Raw genomic sequence first — 16,373 nt, 5'->3', positions numbered from 1 at the left:
AGCATATCTGATGTATAAAAAGTACTTCACTGAATGTTGATGCTGCCTGTTCTGTCCCCGGCACCGAGTAAGGAAAGATTTTTTATTTTTTTGCAGGCATTTTATTTTATTTTAATTTTTCCCAACCACATTGAAATACAATTGATATATAACATTGTGTAAGCTTAAAATGTACAACATGATAATTCTATATACATATATAGAATATGTATGCTTACCACTATAAAGTGAGTTAGCACATCCATCAACACACAAAGTTACCTTCTTTTTTGAGGTGAGAACATTTAAGATTTATTTTTTTAACCACCTCCAAGTATACCACACAGTATCATTAACTAGAGTCTCCATGCTGTACATTAGATCACCCAGAACTTTTCATACAGCTGGAAGTTTGTACCCTGGGACCGACATTTTCCCATTTTTCCCACCTCCCAGCCTCTGGTAACCACCTGTTTTATTCTGTTTCTATGAGTTCATCCTTTTTAGATTCTATATATAAGCAACAGGGTCCAGGACTTGTATTTCTCTACCCAACATTGCATTTAGCACGAATGCCCCTAAGTTTGGAAAGATTAATCTAACAGAATTGATGCTGCAGAGCTAAGAAAGAAAAGGAAGAGTCTTGACTCTGAATAAAACAGGCACCAAACTTACAGGTGCAATTCCACTCCCAGGTCCTCCCCCAGCAGTCTCTGTATTCAGACAACCATCCCTCCCCATCCTCTGAAAACACTTCCCAGAGAGACTCTAGACTCAGAGACATACATGAAGTCCCTTCCATCACTCTCCAGAAAGAATGCTGGCAATAAGTCCCACCCCATCCCCTCCTCTTGAAGGAGATGGATGGATTCTTCTGTAGAGAAACTTACTCATGTACAAAATCCTACAAAACCAATATATACTGGTAATTGGCATTTCTCTAACAAAATGGCCAGATCTACCTGATCATGCTACAATGAAATTCGCTAGTTGGATTAAAAAAAAATGGAAAATACATCAGACATCCAATCAACCTGGTACTAACTCTCCTTAATATGACTAGACACCAAAACACCAAGTTGACCTGAAACAAATAGACTGCCACATATTTCTCCAGCAAAGATGGGTTTATTTGGGATCAACAGAGAATTGCATTTAGGACCTGCAACCTGGCAAGACATGTAAAGTTCTCCCACTGCAAGGGAAAGAGAAAACTTTTTTAAAGGGGAAAAGGAAGTTGGGGGGGGCGGTTATAGTAAACAAAGAGTCCATGGCTTTTCATTGGCTGAGTCCTTGCAAAGAAAGAAGAGGAGTCTTTCTTCTTCCTGTTGGGCTCTGCTATTGTTGCAGGGCGTGAGAGCTCCCCCTTCTGGTCTCCACAGTGTATTTAACTGAGGTTTCCATTTATTAATTTTTTGCATTCACATGATTAAGAAAAGCCTCTAAAATAAAAAGCAGAATTAAAACAAACAGAATAACAGGAACAATGTGAGAAACAGGAGAAAACAGAAAACAAAACCTATAATTGATATTCTCAGAGAAATGAGACATGTTGCATCCCTCATGCAAAATAAGAAGCTATAAAACGGAATAGTCAGAGAATAAACACAAGCACTCAAAAACAAAAAATTATAGCAGGAAAGTGAAAATCCAGTACAAGTGGTGGAAGAAACATTTGAAGAATCTCAGAAAGTAGAAAAATAGAAGAGGAAAGCCAAGAAAGTTAGAGAACTGGGTAAGGATTCCTAACAGTAAAATAATAGAAGCAACAGGAAAAAATTACTAGACCAAAAACCCATAAATTTCTGTAATGGAAAGAGCCCACTGAGTGTTTAAAATAATAGGTGAAAATAGACCCACATTAAAACGTGTCATCATGAACTGTAAGAACATTAGGACAAGAAAAGATAGTAAACAGAGTTCACGCTGTGGTGCAGTGGGTTAAGAATCCAACTGCAGTGGCTCCAGTCTCTGTGGAGGTGCAGGTTCAATTCCCCGCCCAGGACAGGAGGTTAAAGAATCCACACTACCACAGCTGCAGCTCAGGACCAGGAACTTCCATGTGCCACAAGTGTGGCCATTAAAAAAGAGAAGAAGAAGAAAAAAAAGATAGTAAAATATTTCATGGGGAGGGGGGAAATGAAGACTGAAAATGACAATAGACTTTATAGCCACAGCTCTAGAAGTGGAGACAATAAAGCAATACCTTCAACATTCTAAGGGAAAAAAGATTACAGATACTTGCAAGAGAGCAAAAGTTACCAGTTATCAATTTATTGCCTCTCACTCCAAACCCACCCTTCTTTGCCCTACTCTGTGATAATGGAGATGAACCCTGAAACATTTCTCCTACAACATAGAGATGCTCCATCAGGCTTCGTCAATACCAGATGCCAATAAGACACTGCAAGGTAGCAAATGAAGGGGCTTCTCTTGTTCCCAGTGTGCACGTATTGATTTTTAATCATTTTGGTTTTTTCATGGGCTGCCCTTGCAGCATATGGAAGTTCCCAGGCCAGTGGTTGAATCAGAGCTGCAGCTGCTGCCTACATATACCACAGCCATGGCAATGCCACTGGATACGAAACCAAGATCCATCTACAACATATACCACACCTTGAGGCAACATCAGATCCTTAACCCACTGAGGAAGGCCAGGGATCAAACCTGCATCCTCATGGACACTGTCAGGTTCATAACCCACTGAACCACAACAGGAAATACTAATAATTTTTTTTTGTCTTTTTAGGGCCACACCCATAGCATATGGAAGTTCCCAGGCCAGAGGTCAAATCGGAGCTGCAGCTGCCAGCCTACACCACAGCCACAGCAACTCGGCATCTCAGTTGCATCTGAGATCTACACCAAAGCTCATGGCAACACCGGATCCTCAACCCACTGAGCAAGGCCAGGGATTGAACCTGAGTCCTCATGGATACTAGTCAGTCTCATTACTGCTGAGCCACCATGGGAAATCCAATTTTTTTAATTTTAAATTAAAATTAAATGTTTTAAAATAAAATGTTAGAGTAAAATTAAGTAAAATTTATTCAATTTGTATATAAATTTGTGTTTGTGATGTTGTGATTTATAAGAGATATATATTTGATCTTGATCCCCATTTTGGGCACAAGCTCCTAAAACCCTATTTCCTGAGTGAGGAGAACAGTTGATAAAGGTATCACGTGATGTTAATGAGGTGGCTTTGGAAAGCCCTAGGTCACCTAAGGATGGGGGCTTGTTGCCAGGGGAACCAATCTGTGATTAGATGGTTAGAACTTTCAGTCCCACCCCCTAACCTCCAAGGAGGGGAGAAAGGCTGGAGATTGAGTTCGATCACCAATGGCCAATGATTTCATCAATCTTACCTATGTCATGTGGCTCCACAACAACCCAAAAGAATGGGTTCAAAGAGCTTCTGAGTTGGTGCCCACATGGAGGCACTGGAAGAGGGCGTGGAAGCTCCATGTCCCTTCTCCACACATTGCCTAGGCATCTCTTCCACCTGGTTGTTCCTGAGTTGTGTCCTTTAATAATAACCTGTCAACCAGTGAGTAGATATTTCTCTGAGTTCTGTGAGCCATTCTAGCAAATTAATTGAACCCAGGGAGGCAATCGTGGAAACCTCTGATTTATAGCCAGTTGGTCAGAATTACCGATAACAACCTGGACTTGACTTGCGATTGACTTCTGAAGTGGGGGGTAGAGGCGAGGGGGGAGCAGTCTTCTAGGACTGAGCCCTTAACTAGTGGGATCTGACACTAGTGAATAGTCAGAACTGAGCTGAATTGTAGGACATTCGACCAGTGGCAGAGAATTGCTTGATGGCATAGGGAAACCCCACAAGCACACTGGAATTTAAGTCAGAATTTTTGTATTTCTATATGAATTTTGATTTATAATAAAAGGTACTGGTGAAAGGGCAGAGGGGCTGCAAGACATCTAAACCTTCACCTTAGTATGAAATCAATATGTAATGTCCACATGTGGTATATCAAAACTAACACATAAAAAATCATTTAGAAATATGGTAATAAATACTAGCTGTGACAGCTAAAACAGTTGAAAGCAGTTTCCTCTGAGAAATCTGACTGGATGATAGGCCTGGAGCAGGAATCTGCTGCTTTTTATCTTACGTCCTGTATAATTATTTGACTTTTACAAGTATGTGCATGCTTTGCTTTGATTAAAAAACAAGAGAGATTGAAACATATCTTGAAATCTTGACAGTGGCTACTTTGGAGTTGTTGTTTTTGGTTTTTTAGTCAGTGTAGTGTATTTTCCAAGTATGTATTATTTTAGCCATTAAAAATTAGTCAAAAAGAACAAAATAATGCCATTCGCGGCAACTAGAGACTCTTGTACTAAGTGAAGTAAGTCAGAAAGAGGAAGACAAATACCATATGAATCGCTTATATCTGGAATCTAATATACAGCACAAATGAACCTATTTGCAGAAAAGAAACAAACTCATAGACATGGAGAACAGGCTGGTGGTTGCCAAGAGGGAGGAGGAGGGAGGGAGATGGACTGGGAGTTTGGTTTGCAGATGCAAACTATTCCATTCATAGTGGATAAGCAACAAGATCCTGCTGTATAGCACAGGGAACTATATCTAATCACTTGTGATGGAACATGATGGAGGATAACGTGAGAAAAAGAATGTATATAAATGTACAACTGGGTCACTTTGCTGTAGAACATTGTAAATCAACTTTAATAAAAAGATTTTTTTAAAAAGAAAGTAATCAAGACATGCTAATTTTTTTGGCCACGCCCATGGCATGCAGAAGTTCCCAGGTCAGATATTGAACCTGTGCCATAGCAGTGATGACACTGGGTCCTTAACCCACTGAGCCACCAGGGAACTCCCTGTGTTAATATTTCTTAATACTTTAAGCAAATAAAGATATAGCGTATCTTTACTGTATGCCTGGTACATGTGTGTACATGTGTGTGCATGTATGTATGCACAGATACATGTGTGTGTATACATATGTTTATTTGTCACATACAAATACTTTAGATGTTTTCCCTCTTGTGTGGCTGAATGTTTATTAAAACAAATTTAAAGCTCTGCATGTTCCTGGTGGCGTTCCTAGGTGTGTGCAAAGAAGGGGTGTCAGAAGCAAGTCCCCTCCAGGAGGTGATGCTCTGTCCCTCACTCGGCTCAACTCACAGCTGCACTAGCAGCGGCCAACTGGGAATTCTCTCCTCTCCCCGCCTTGTCTCACTAAGACAAGTACTTCAAAGACTCCTTGAGACCTAAATAGGTGGGTCAAGAGGGAATAACTGGAAATCAAAGCTTTGAAACGAGGGCCTTAAGCATCCTAGTCAAAGGTGCTTAAAACCAGATTGATAGATAAACAGATAGATATGTACATACACAAATAATAGATACACAGATACTTACAGATAGGGAGATGGGGGGGAGGGAGAGATACAGCGATATGATTCCCTCTCCTGAGAATTGATCCCACATGTGTTTTCTACAGGTCCTGAAGAACAGGAGAACCACAGTTTGGCCTCTCTTTCCCAAGCATATCTGGCTGTACATGAAAGATACTGATCATTTTACTGAGGTGATGAGCAGCCTTCCCAGAGGTGGTGGGAGGTGTGAGTGGTTTGGAACTGGTTCAACAATCAGCATTTCCCAAACCAGTCACCACCAACCTCCCCAGTCTTGGGACGGAAAAGGCACTGTGAGCAAAGGGCCATGGAACAGCTCTCTGTACTGGCACTGGCCATACAAAGATTTCTTCCAGCATTGGTGGGAGCCCCACAGGGAGGAGTCAAGAATATGGTTCCCAGTTTTGCAGGGCCACTGAAAGCTCAAAAGAAGTCACTCTAGGAGTTCCCATTGTGGCTCAGTGGTTAACAAATCCGACTAGACACCATGACGTTGTGGGCTCGATCCCTGGCCTCGCTCAGTGAGTTAAGGATCCAGCGTTACCGTGAGCTGTGGTGTAGGTCACAGACACAGCTCAGATCTGGTGTTGCTGTGGCTCTGGCGTAGGTCAGCGGCTACAGCTTCGATTAGACCCCATATGCCGCAGGTAAGGTGCTAGAAACGACAAAAAAAAAAAAAAAAAAAAAAAAAAAAAAGTCACTCTAGAGCAGGCGGTTCGTAGTAGCTGCACCAGGCTGCCTTCCGTGAATCCCAGCACCTGCCTTCATCGGCTGAATAATCTCAGATGGTTGCAGTCCAGTCTCCCCATTTATCCAACCCGCCAGTGGAATTGTTTCAGGATTGAATGAGCAGATGTACCCAAAGTGTATAAATAGCACCTGGAAGGTCAAAAACCATTCGCAGGTGTTTGCCATTATTTTTCATCATTTTTGCATAACTTTACTTAGTTGCCAGAGTCGTTGTATCATATGCACAAGCCCTGCATGAGAAGCCTGAGAGGTTGGCAATGGAGACGTAATCACCATCTCCGTTACAGATGAGGAGACCAAGGCTCTGACAAGCAAGTGAGTTGCTTGGTTTTGCATACAGTGAAGCCAGAACGTTCCCCCAGAGCTTCTAAATCCACTGCTACCCCCTTTCCTGAGCCTGAAGCAGCACCTGCACTCCAAATCCATATGTCATGATATTGCTACCAAAATCTTGTACTGATTCATTGTAAAATTAGCATCACCAAGCGTATTGCCAGTGACCTGGATCTGAGCTGTTGACAAGCCTGAGTGCTGAGATTATGGCCCAAAGGCAGACAAGCTAGAGTTGGGTTCAACTCTGACAGTGCAAGTAGCCTTGGGAAAATGACTGACCCCCTCTCTGGGCGTTGGGCTCCTAATCTGCAAATCAAGGGGGTTAGACTAGAAAGCCACAGAGATGGCCAGGAGCCTTTTCAGCTCTGAAATGTACAATTCTTGGCCCTGTTTTTCCTCCTTTAAACAATTTGGTCTTTGAATGACAGAGACGCACAGTAGAGAAAGCACATCAAACTTAGACAGCTCTTGTACCTTGTAATAGGCACCATACTGGGGAGCACTGAGCTAGAAAGAGAAACTAAGGAGGGTCAAAGGTTATCCTGGGAGAACACCGTGGATGTAAATTCAGAAAGTCAACTCCCAAGAGCAAGCAAGCATCTCTCCAAACCTGACGAGTTTTCCCATTTGCTCTCAGAGGATCTGAAAGTGACTTAGAGATCCAGCCAAGGCTCTCATTTAACAGATCAGAGGACTGAGATAACAGGAAGTTCAGGGCCTCACCCACGATGACACAGTTAATTAGCAACAGAGATGCGACTCTTGCCCAGGGCTCCAGGCTCCTCACCCACGTTCACCGCACTGTTGCTGTGCTTTATTCTCCAGGTTTAGAAAATCCGCATTAATGGTTCAGATGTCTCCCCGCCAGGAGACAAGCCATGTAGGGATCAAAGCACATCTGTGAAACTAATGACAGGCTAATTCACTATTGGCAGAAACGTGAGAGATTTGGGGAGAAAATTGCAACAGACTGTTACAGACCGTTCCGCAGCACGTTGTTGAAAACGGAAAAACACCTCTTAGATCACAAAGCATCATTGAGAGGGGGAGCCAACATTCCCTGCTCACTTCACATTCAGTTCCTTTGGATGGTTGCTGGCTCCCCCAGACCAGCATGTTCCAAATGCACATCTGCTTCCAGGCTGGAGAAACGATAGCCAGGGCTCCACTGCACTCATAATAAATTTATTTTTTCAAAAGCAGAGTTAAGAGCTTAACTGGATAAACTACAAAATCAAGTGAGCATGATGCAATCAATCCCTTCATGTTCCAAAACACAGCCGTGGTCCCTGACATCTAGATAGCTATCTTTCCAGACTTTTCCCAGCCTCGCCAGCTGTCACCTAAGTTTAAACTCACTTCCTGCCAAGGAAGAACACAGCAGGCTCCTTACTTTGCCGACTGAACAAGTTTTTACTGACCGCTTTCTAGATACCATTTAGGACGATGCGAATTCACCTCAGGGGCTAATTCCAGTGCAATTCTAGTTGCTGAACTGATTACCAAGGCCACTCAAAGACCTACTGACCAACCTGAAGGAGATCTCAGGTGTCATGTTCAAGAGCCCCAAGGCCCAACCCAAAGTCCTTTTCCTTTTGTAGTGACTGAACTTCACTCGCAACGTCCTTAAGGACCACATGATACAATTTAAAAAAATCATTATCTGAAAAGGTTATATTGACAATTATATACTCACATATTTTATATATGTTATATGGATCTATGAATCAGCTAAAAATCTCAATTTCAAGTACTCTAACTTTTATTGCGAACATTTCAAACCCATACAAAAATAGACACAATGATGCAATTGCATGTACTTGTCATTCAGATTCAAAAATTATCCACATTTCCCCCTTGTTATCTCTTCCATTTCCACTTACAAAATACATATGTATATAAGTGTGTGTATATTTATACATATATATATATAACATGTGTGTGTGTGTTTAACATTACTTAGCGATGCCTTAATCTAGGATAACTATACATCTCCATTCGCCTGGGACAGTCACAGATTATACTTCTGGATATTTACTAATATCTGTTAATAAATTCTATAGCCCCATTCATTTTCAAAAGTGACCTGGTTTGGATAAATTCTGTGGTCACCTTACCTGTAAGCAACATTACTAGTCTGAGACACTTAGGAAAATGGTTGTTCCTTATACTATTTCCTATTACTCAGCCCCACCCAACTCTTCCAAGCTCTTCCCTGTTCTTCAAGAGTGGAAAGCTCAGGAACCACAATTCACAGACTCCCTTGCTGAATTCCACCACTGAAAGAACTTGACATGAGATGGGGAAGGCAAAGGAGGAAGAAAAGCATTACTCTCCAGCTGCAGCTGGCACACAGGGATTGGAAGAGAGTGGATGGCAGATGTGGACTTTAGCCTGTGGGTTCAAGGCCACGGGCAGTCAAGATAACAGGTGGCAGCTCCCTGCAATCCCTGAATTTCTGATTTCTTGAAAGTGGCCTTACCTTTGTCCCACAGTCCAATCATTATATAGGCCACCAAATCCCCACATAAAACATCTTCCGTCTTGACAGACCTAGCGTGGATTCCATTGTCCTCATTAAATGCTGGCTGAAACTATGAAAGAGGGAATCCCTGCTGGGGCTCTGAGAGTTGCCTCTAGGAGCTCAGCACCATCCACCCCCAACCTCAGCCCCTCCAGCCACATCAACAGCTAAAAGCTGGCTGGGACCCCATGCTGTTTTAATTTCCATGTCTTTTCCCATGCTCACCTATAATTCCTTCTTTGCCTTGGCCTGCTGCCTCGGCTCACTTCTACTAGTTGTACAAGAAGCCAAGTACTTCCTTCTCAAGAACATTCTCCCTGAAACCTCAGCTGGCTGTGGGTCCCTCTTCTGTGCTCCCAACAAAATCCAGTATCACTGGTTGACACATCTGCTTTCATACGCTCCCAAATATATGCTTTAAATGTCTGCATCTTCCATGAATGTGAAAACCTGGTTCTCTATCCCCAGTGCCTAAGGAAATTTGATCCATAGTAGATGCTCAAAATACTCGGGAAATACACAAATGAATGAGTAGTTTCTTACCAGCTTTAGCAGTTCGAGGATAAACAATTCCGCACCTAGAGTGGACAAGGTCACCTCAACATTGAACCCCATGCCCAGGACTCTTTAGATCTGCACTGCCCAATAAGGGATGACTGCTACCCCTGGGGCTATTTTTAATTGTAGTTAATTAATTTCAATTAAATTTAAAAATCTGGCTTTTGATTCCACGGACCACATTACAAATGTTCACTCTTCATCCATGGCTAGTGGGCTACCACACTGGAGAGCACAGAGAGAGGACACTTCCTTCATTACAGAAAGTTCAATTAGACAGCCCTGGTCTCTAGAACTAGGGGAACAAAAAAATGGTCTTAAGAGGCAAAGCCAGTAAAAGTCTTCTCATCTGGATGCACTTGGAGATGACATATATTTACAGGATGACTCAGGGGCAAAATGACCAGCCAGAATGCTCAGAGACAAACTAACAGTAAGGAGGTGGGCTCTGCGAGGGGATTGAGAATCACAATTTATTGGGCAGTTGGTGTTACAGAAGCCACTGCAATAAGTAATTTGTGCATACTTTATTTAAGAAAAATAACTTTATGAGTACAGATTCACTACCCATTATCTACAGCTCCAAAATCCAAAAGCCCTGAACACTATCTAGTTTTGTCAAAAGTTCACCACACTCACTTGGTTATAAAATCTGACCTGGATTTGAACTGCTATAAGCATCTTCCTAAAGAATTATTTCATGTAAAGAATGAGGTATAAAGAGTCACCCCACTTTGCCCCAGAAATATTAATAGGTTACAGGATACCACCTAGACTTTGCCCTTGATGGGCGTTTAATGCAAAATAGGGCATAGGCACTAGTTTACTTTTCTAGGCTATGAAAGAATCTGAATTCTAAAATACGTCTAGCTAGCCCCAAAGTTTTCAGATAAACGATTGTGGAGCTGTATTTTTATTCCCCCCTTTTACAAGTGAGAAAACAAAACTTAGAGCGGTTAAAATCATTAAGACATCAGGAAGCAGAGATTTAACCCATGCAGTCTATGTCCAAAGGCCAACTCTAACCACTAGTTAATACTGCCTTAGCAGTGGTTGAGATCTACTGCAAATTCATAGTCAGCCTCTATTCCAAATGTACACCAGAGGCCAATCCACAGAACCTGCAATTAGAGTTTAAAAACTACACATTCCAGAGAGTTCCTCAGGACCCTAACCAGGCCCCATGAGCACAATCACAACTGGCTGTATTAGGATAATGATTGCTTAATACCTGGAGAGGCAATGGGTATTTCAGTGGAAACTAAAACCCTGATATGGAGTTCTCCAATACATTACAGTAATTAACATCTTCAGGACCCCACTATTTAATTCAAAATACCTCAGGGCAGGGGGCCCTCAATGAAGAGAGAAACAAAGAAAAAAATTATCATCTCGAGAAGCATAGCTTCCTTAATCACAGCTGAGAGCAAGGACTCTCTGGTGCTAAGAGAGGCCAATGCAGTTTTTCTTTTACACAACCTTACTGAGAAAGAGAACACCTGGAAAACCCTCCATCCCCCGAAACCTGAGGAGACCTGGCCTGGAATCAGCCGCTGCCCTGGAGACAGGGCTCCCAGAAAGAGCAACAGAAGCATCCAGCCGTCCTCAGGCTTTGTTAAGAAATATTCCAGAGCTGGAGAAGAGCACCAGTTACGTTAGCAATATTTTGCAGTGCAGATAACTCCCTCTCTGGAATTTTTGCATTGGTTAATGAGGTTGGGGAGCAATTCTTCTTAGGGATCATTAGGTAAGGTCTAACACAGGGGACTGCAGTAAATTCTCCTTTGTAAGAGTCAGCAGATTTCCCTTCTCTTTGATGGCCAATCAGAAGCCGCTACAGTGAGTTGATGACATCCAATCCAAAACCCTCACTTCAGGAAGTTTTGTTTCCAAATTCTCAGCCCCGTTAGGCTCTGAGACAAAAAGGGGGAAAAAAAGCCATTGTCAGGAAGGTTGATGCCCAGAAATGAGGAGGGGCTGGCCAGTCCAACCCAGCAGGGGCTTAAACCCCATTCTCCTTCTTTCTATTTTGGGCTTCTGATGATGAGTATCAAACAGCTAGGCATTTCCCCCATACCTATCACTGGAAAAGCATGAAAGAAGGTTATTCATCCACACCTGTTTCAGAACAAAGGAAACATGCTCTTGTGGCTCCAAGAAGGAAACTGCCTGATCCCCACTCAACCAGGGATGGGCACCCTAAGTCCAGGTAAAGTGCTCCTGCCCCACTCCACTGGAAAGTTCTTTACCCCCAAACCACAGTGAAAATTCACACACCACTCATGCACATGCCCCTGAGTCCTTCATGGAGGGAAATGATTTCGAAAGATCAGACCCGTTGATACTTCTGGAAGCCATTAGTTCTAGATAAACACAAATTCTCTATTCCACACAGCCAGTTCAGACACGAACAGGCAGAGAATTGCCATGAGTAACTCCTGTGTCCCTCACCTGGGACAACTGTCCTCAGAGGGTCAACAGAACTCAGTTCTGCATAATCCTGTGGGAGAGGCCACTCAGAGAGCCACCACCGTTGGCGATAGTGCCTGGGCTAAGCCGGAGTGAGAGCCTCAGGACAGAAAGCCAAAGTCCCTAGGAGGAACACATGCCTGACCAGGCCGCTCTACTCCAGCCAAGGTTGAAATATCAAAAGTAACCCAGACCAGAGGAGACACACTTCCGGCCAATAACCGGCCTCTCCTTTGTACAGAGCTGTTGAGCTTCCTGCCGTGACTTTCAAACAGTGGCTTGCAGAAGGTGCTAGGGCAGGAGTCAGAATCCACTGAGGGATCATGGCAAATCTTTGAAAGTCTCTGGGTCTCAAGTTCCTCGTCATACGTGGATAATTATGTTTGCTTCAGAGCATGAACTCTGAATCACACAGCTGAGTCACGTTTCTCAGGGCCAAATCTTTTTTTCTTTTTTGGGCACCCAGTGGCATAAGAAGTTCCCGGGGCCAGGGATCAGATTCAAGCTGCCATTGCCACCTCTGCCTCAGATGTGGCAACCCTGGACCCTTAACCCACCGTGCCAGGCCAGAGGTCGAACCTGTGTCCCGGAGCTCCAGAGATGCCGTGGATCCTGCTGTGCCATAGTGGGAATTTCCTGGGTTCAAATCTTGACATTGCTACTTACTTTGTGGCCTTGGACTTAGAACAGCCCAGTTCCTAGTTCCTGCTATGTACATGCTGCTGTTGGGCAACATGGGAATTAAAACATTGGTCTCTCCTATACCCTATACCACAGAGAATTAATAAAGGACAAATGAGATGCGACCGTTGAAAACATTTAAAAAGAGTAGGAAAATTACTACACAAGCAAATTCCCTACTATAGTTTTTTTACAACCCATTCTACTAGTGTGGTATTTCAGTGATACTAGGACACATTTTTCGGCAACATTTTAACATCTCTGAAGTTAGATGCATCTTACAATTGATGGGGTGACATAAATAATTTGCAATTTTTAATTTCTAATGATACATAAAATAATGATGTCTTATTAAGGGTATCTTTCAGCCAACGAAATATGACAGTACGCTTTCAATAAATGCAACTCAACTGGTTATTTCTGGATTCAGACATCCAATCCTGTGGATGACAGTGATTTCATTTATACTTCAGAAAGCTTTCAAAAAAAAAAAAAATTGAGCTACCTTAGTCTAGGAGTACTGAACTTTGAAGTAGAAGGACTAGAATTCAATCCCAACAATCAAACAAACACAGAGGTAGGGGTTGAGGGGATTTGATAAAGTGACCAAAAAAAAACCTTATCTAGGGAAAAACACATGAAAGAAAGCCAGGATATTTATGAAGATCAGTCCTAAAATAAATTCAGTTATGCATGATGGGATAAAAACAGCATTTCAAATCCATGGGGAAAGAATAAACTTGTTGATCAATATATACGGCTGAAGACAAATGGCAGCTACTGAAAAGGGGAGAGAGGAAGCAGAGCTGAAGACCTTCCTCACTCCTTATAGCAAAACCAAATCCAACTAGATTTAAATGTGAAAATGAATCATAAATTATTTCAACATCAAATACTTCCTACAATGGACAATGTACTGTAGAGGACAAAAAAAAAAAAAAAAAAAAGTCCCTCCTCTCACGACACTTACATTCCACCGCATCTAGAATAATAAGTGCTGTGAAAACAAAGAAAGACAAAGAAGATAATGCAGGAATTTACTAATTTATTCATAAGCCCTTTCTATGGTACACAAATGTGCTAAAAGAAAACACTTTTCAAAATAACCTGGGAATACCATAGACATTCCTAAAAATGACAGAAATGCATGGGCACCATAAAGAAAAATACCAATAAATTAAATTTTGTTTATAGTTTTTAATTTCTGAATTGAGAACAAATCTATAGACAAATGGCAAATGGGGGTAGTGGGGGTTAGGAATTGCAAAGTTAAGGAAAAATGGTGACTTTTCTTTTAAGTATATATTAATTCTACAATTTTCAAAATCCAACTTAAGAAAGAAAAAACAGGATTCCAGCTCTGCCACCAACTGTGTGAGGCTGGGTAAATCTCGAACCCCTTCATCCCCCCACTTCACACCCCCACCCTGAGACTAAGCTCTCCTTCTGGAGCAGCTCTTATATACAGTCCTCCCAACATTGTGCAACTGCCATTAAATCTCCAGGTTCGAAAAAAGAGAAAAGGGAAAATGTGCATGTAAAGAAAATGAAATCTCATAAGGAATACAGCATCAATGAGTAAGACAGGTTGTTTTGTTTGAATTCCTAAACAATTACTTTGCAGAAGTACAAAAAGAGACGCCTTATGAGTAACGTAAAATTCTTAAAGAAGCACTATGGGTGAAAAGTAACACAGAATCACATTATTAGCCAGTTCACAACCAGCAAAGTGTAAACAGTATCCGTCCTTTAAGGCAGGGAAAGAAAGGGTCATTCAGGGGCTCCCTTCTCTGGTGTGAAAATTAAATTCCGCTAAATCTGGAAGGAGGGCAGCATGTCCACTGAGTGAACCCAACACCTCCAACCACCCCAAAGGAAGTGAACTTGGAGGGTGGTTTCCGTACAGAGAGGTGGGAGATGACGTCCTGGTAGGACTGCTGTGTGCAGCCAGCCCAGCATCTTCCCACAGAGCCTAATGCACAGCTAAGCAACGCAAGGTCTGCGCGAGAAGCCCCAGCTGGCGTCTCCTATTTCTCTAACCTCCAGTGCTCTGCTTAACCTGGACTGGACTATGTCACTTTTTACTCCCAGGCTTGTCCACAGACCCCGGGCTATGTAGGAACATCTCTCCTGCAACTGCCCCCAACCTCTCTCACCCATGACATCATCCCCACAGCCCTGGCGGCTCCCTCAAGCCGCTCCCCAGCCCCAGCCGCCCCACAGTTCCAGAACAGTGGCACATCAATAAAACCCAGCCGTTCTATGATTCGGGGTTCATTCAGTTTTGAGGAAATCTTTTTTGCCGTGGACAGTTAGAAAAGGAAACAGAGCGAGGAAATAAAATGGCAGCTCATGAAACCTGCTGTCCCACCCGGGGTTGAACTCTGCTCAATTGCAAAGGGTCGCTTGGGGGTCTGGGGAAGTCTGCAGGCTTTGTGCAAAGGAATGCTCCTCTTTAGAGCCAGAAATGCTGTCAGCACGTTGGAGATGAAGGGCAAGGGGTCACTTCCAAGCACTAGGGTATGAAATTAGGACAGAACAAAATTGTTCGAAGGGTGTGAGCCCCTTACCTGACAACCTCCAAACCCCAGGAACTGCCTGGCCCACCTGAGGCTGCTTGTCAGTCCCAGGACTCTTAACCAGTTAGCTTTCCCCTTTCTCCAAGAGGTTCTTTCCTGAAAGGAGGTACGATTTGGGGAAATAGCTTTTTTTTGGGGGGGAACACATGTGGCATATGGAAGTTTCCAGGCCAGAGGTGGAATCAGAGCTGCAGCTGCGGGACTATACCACAACCACAGCCATGCCAGATCCCAGCTGCATCTGCAACCTACACCACAGCTCTTGGCAACGCCAGATCCTTTAACCCACTGAGCGAGGCCAGGGATCGAACCCAAATCTTCATGGGTAACTAGATGGGTTCTTAACCTGCTGAATCACAGTGGGAACTCCAAGGACATAGCTTTTCAGATTTTTTTTTCTTCCTTTTTGGCCACCTTGCGGCATATGGAGTTTCTGAGCCAGGGATCCAATCAGAGCCACAGGTATGGCAACACTGGATCCTTCAACCCACTAAGCCAGGCAGGAGATCACCAGCGTCTGGTGCTACAAAGACGCTGCCGATCCCTTTGCACCATGGCAGGAACTCCTAAAACAGATACGTATTAAGGGTCTACTCCTCACCAGGTGGCATGCTCCATGCTCTATTCCACAGGGATCCAGTTGAGGTCGGAAGCAGGTCTGCAGAGACCCCATGAGAACTTGCAGAAAAGCCTCTGAGCTGAGGTCCCAGTTTTACAAGCTGGGGCATGGAGCACCAGGAGGCACCCAGCTCAGGGCTCCTTCAGTGGAGGTGCTTATGAAAATGCAGAACCTGGACCTGCGGGTCTGGGCTGGGGTTTGAGATCCTCCATTTCTAATAAGGATCAGAACCACTCTTTGGGCAGGCAGCTTCTGGAGGAAGAAGTGCCATCTCCGTAAGCCAGCCCAGTCCTGACACTGGAGGGAAAGGGATGTGGCTGCTGGAGATGATCAGAACGTTCAAAGGATCCCCTGACCGAAAACCCTCAGGCCTCTACTTTTCCCCAGTTCAATCCCTTAAAGAGATTTTTCTTTTTTAATAAACCCAGTGGTTAACAACTAGCTTGTTAGCTATAGGCCTGAGGGACACAGA

At 43.3% G+C, this 16,373-nt stretch overlaps 1 protein-coding gene across 2 annotated transcripts in view; it reads right to left on the bottom strand.

Moving 5' to 3' along the window:
- Positions 1-16,373, bottom strand: part of LOC146404749 (uncharacterized) — a 197,652-nt gene that overhangs the window by 19,322 nt on the left and 161,957 nt on the right. The window contains exon 5 of one of the 2 annotated variants that reach the window (XR_014839691.1): positions 1,088-3,519. The exons of the other annotated variant lie outside the window; for it this stretch is intronic. The gene's annotated coding sequence lies outside the window, so the exon portion shown is untranslated. Of the gene's footprint in view, positions 1-1,087; positions 3,520-16,373 lie in introns of those variants that run through there. 2 annotated transcript variants of the gene reach the window in all.

This window comes from Sus scrofa, chromosome 3, assembly GCF_054392235.1.
Source record: "Sus scrofa isolate SSC_HxYL_T2T_F1_AM1 chromosome 3, Sscrofa_HxYL_maternal_Yorkshire_Landrace_v2.0, whole genome shotgun sequence".
In the NCBI taxonomy this organism is placed as follows: Eukaryota; Metazoa; Chordata; class Mammalia; order Artiodactyla; family Suidae; genus Sus; species Sus scrofa.
This window is presented reverse-complemented; position numbering and strand designations above follow the sequence as displayed.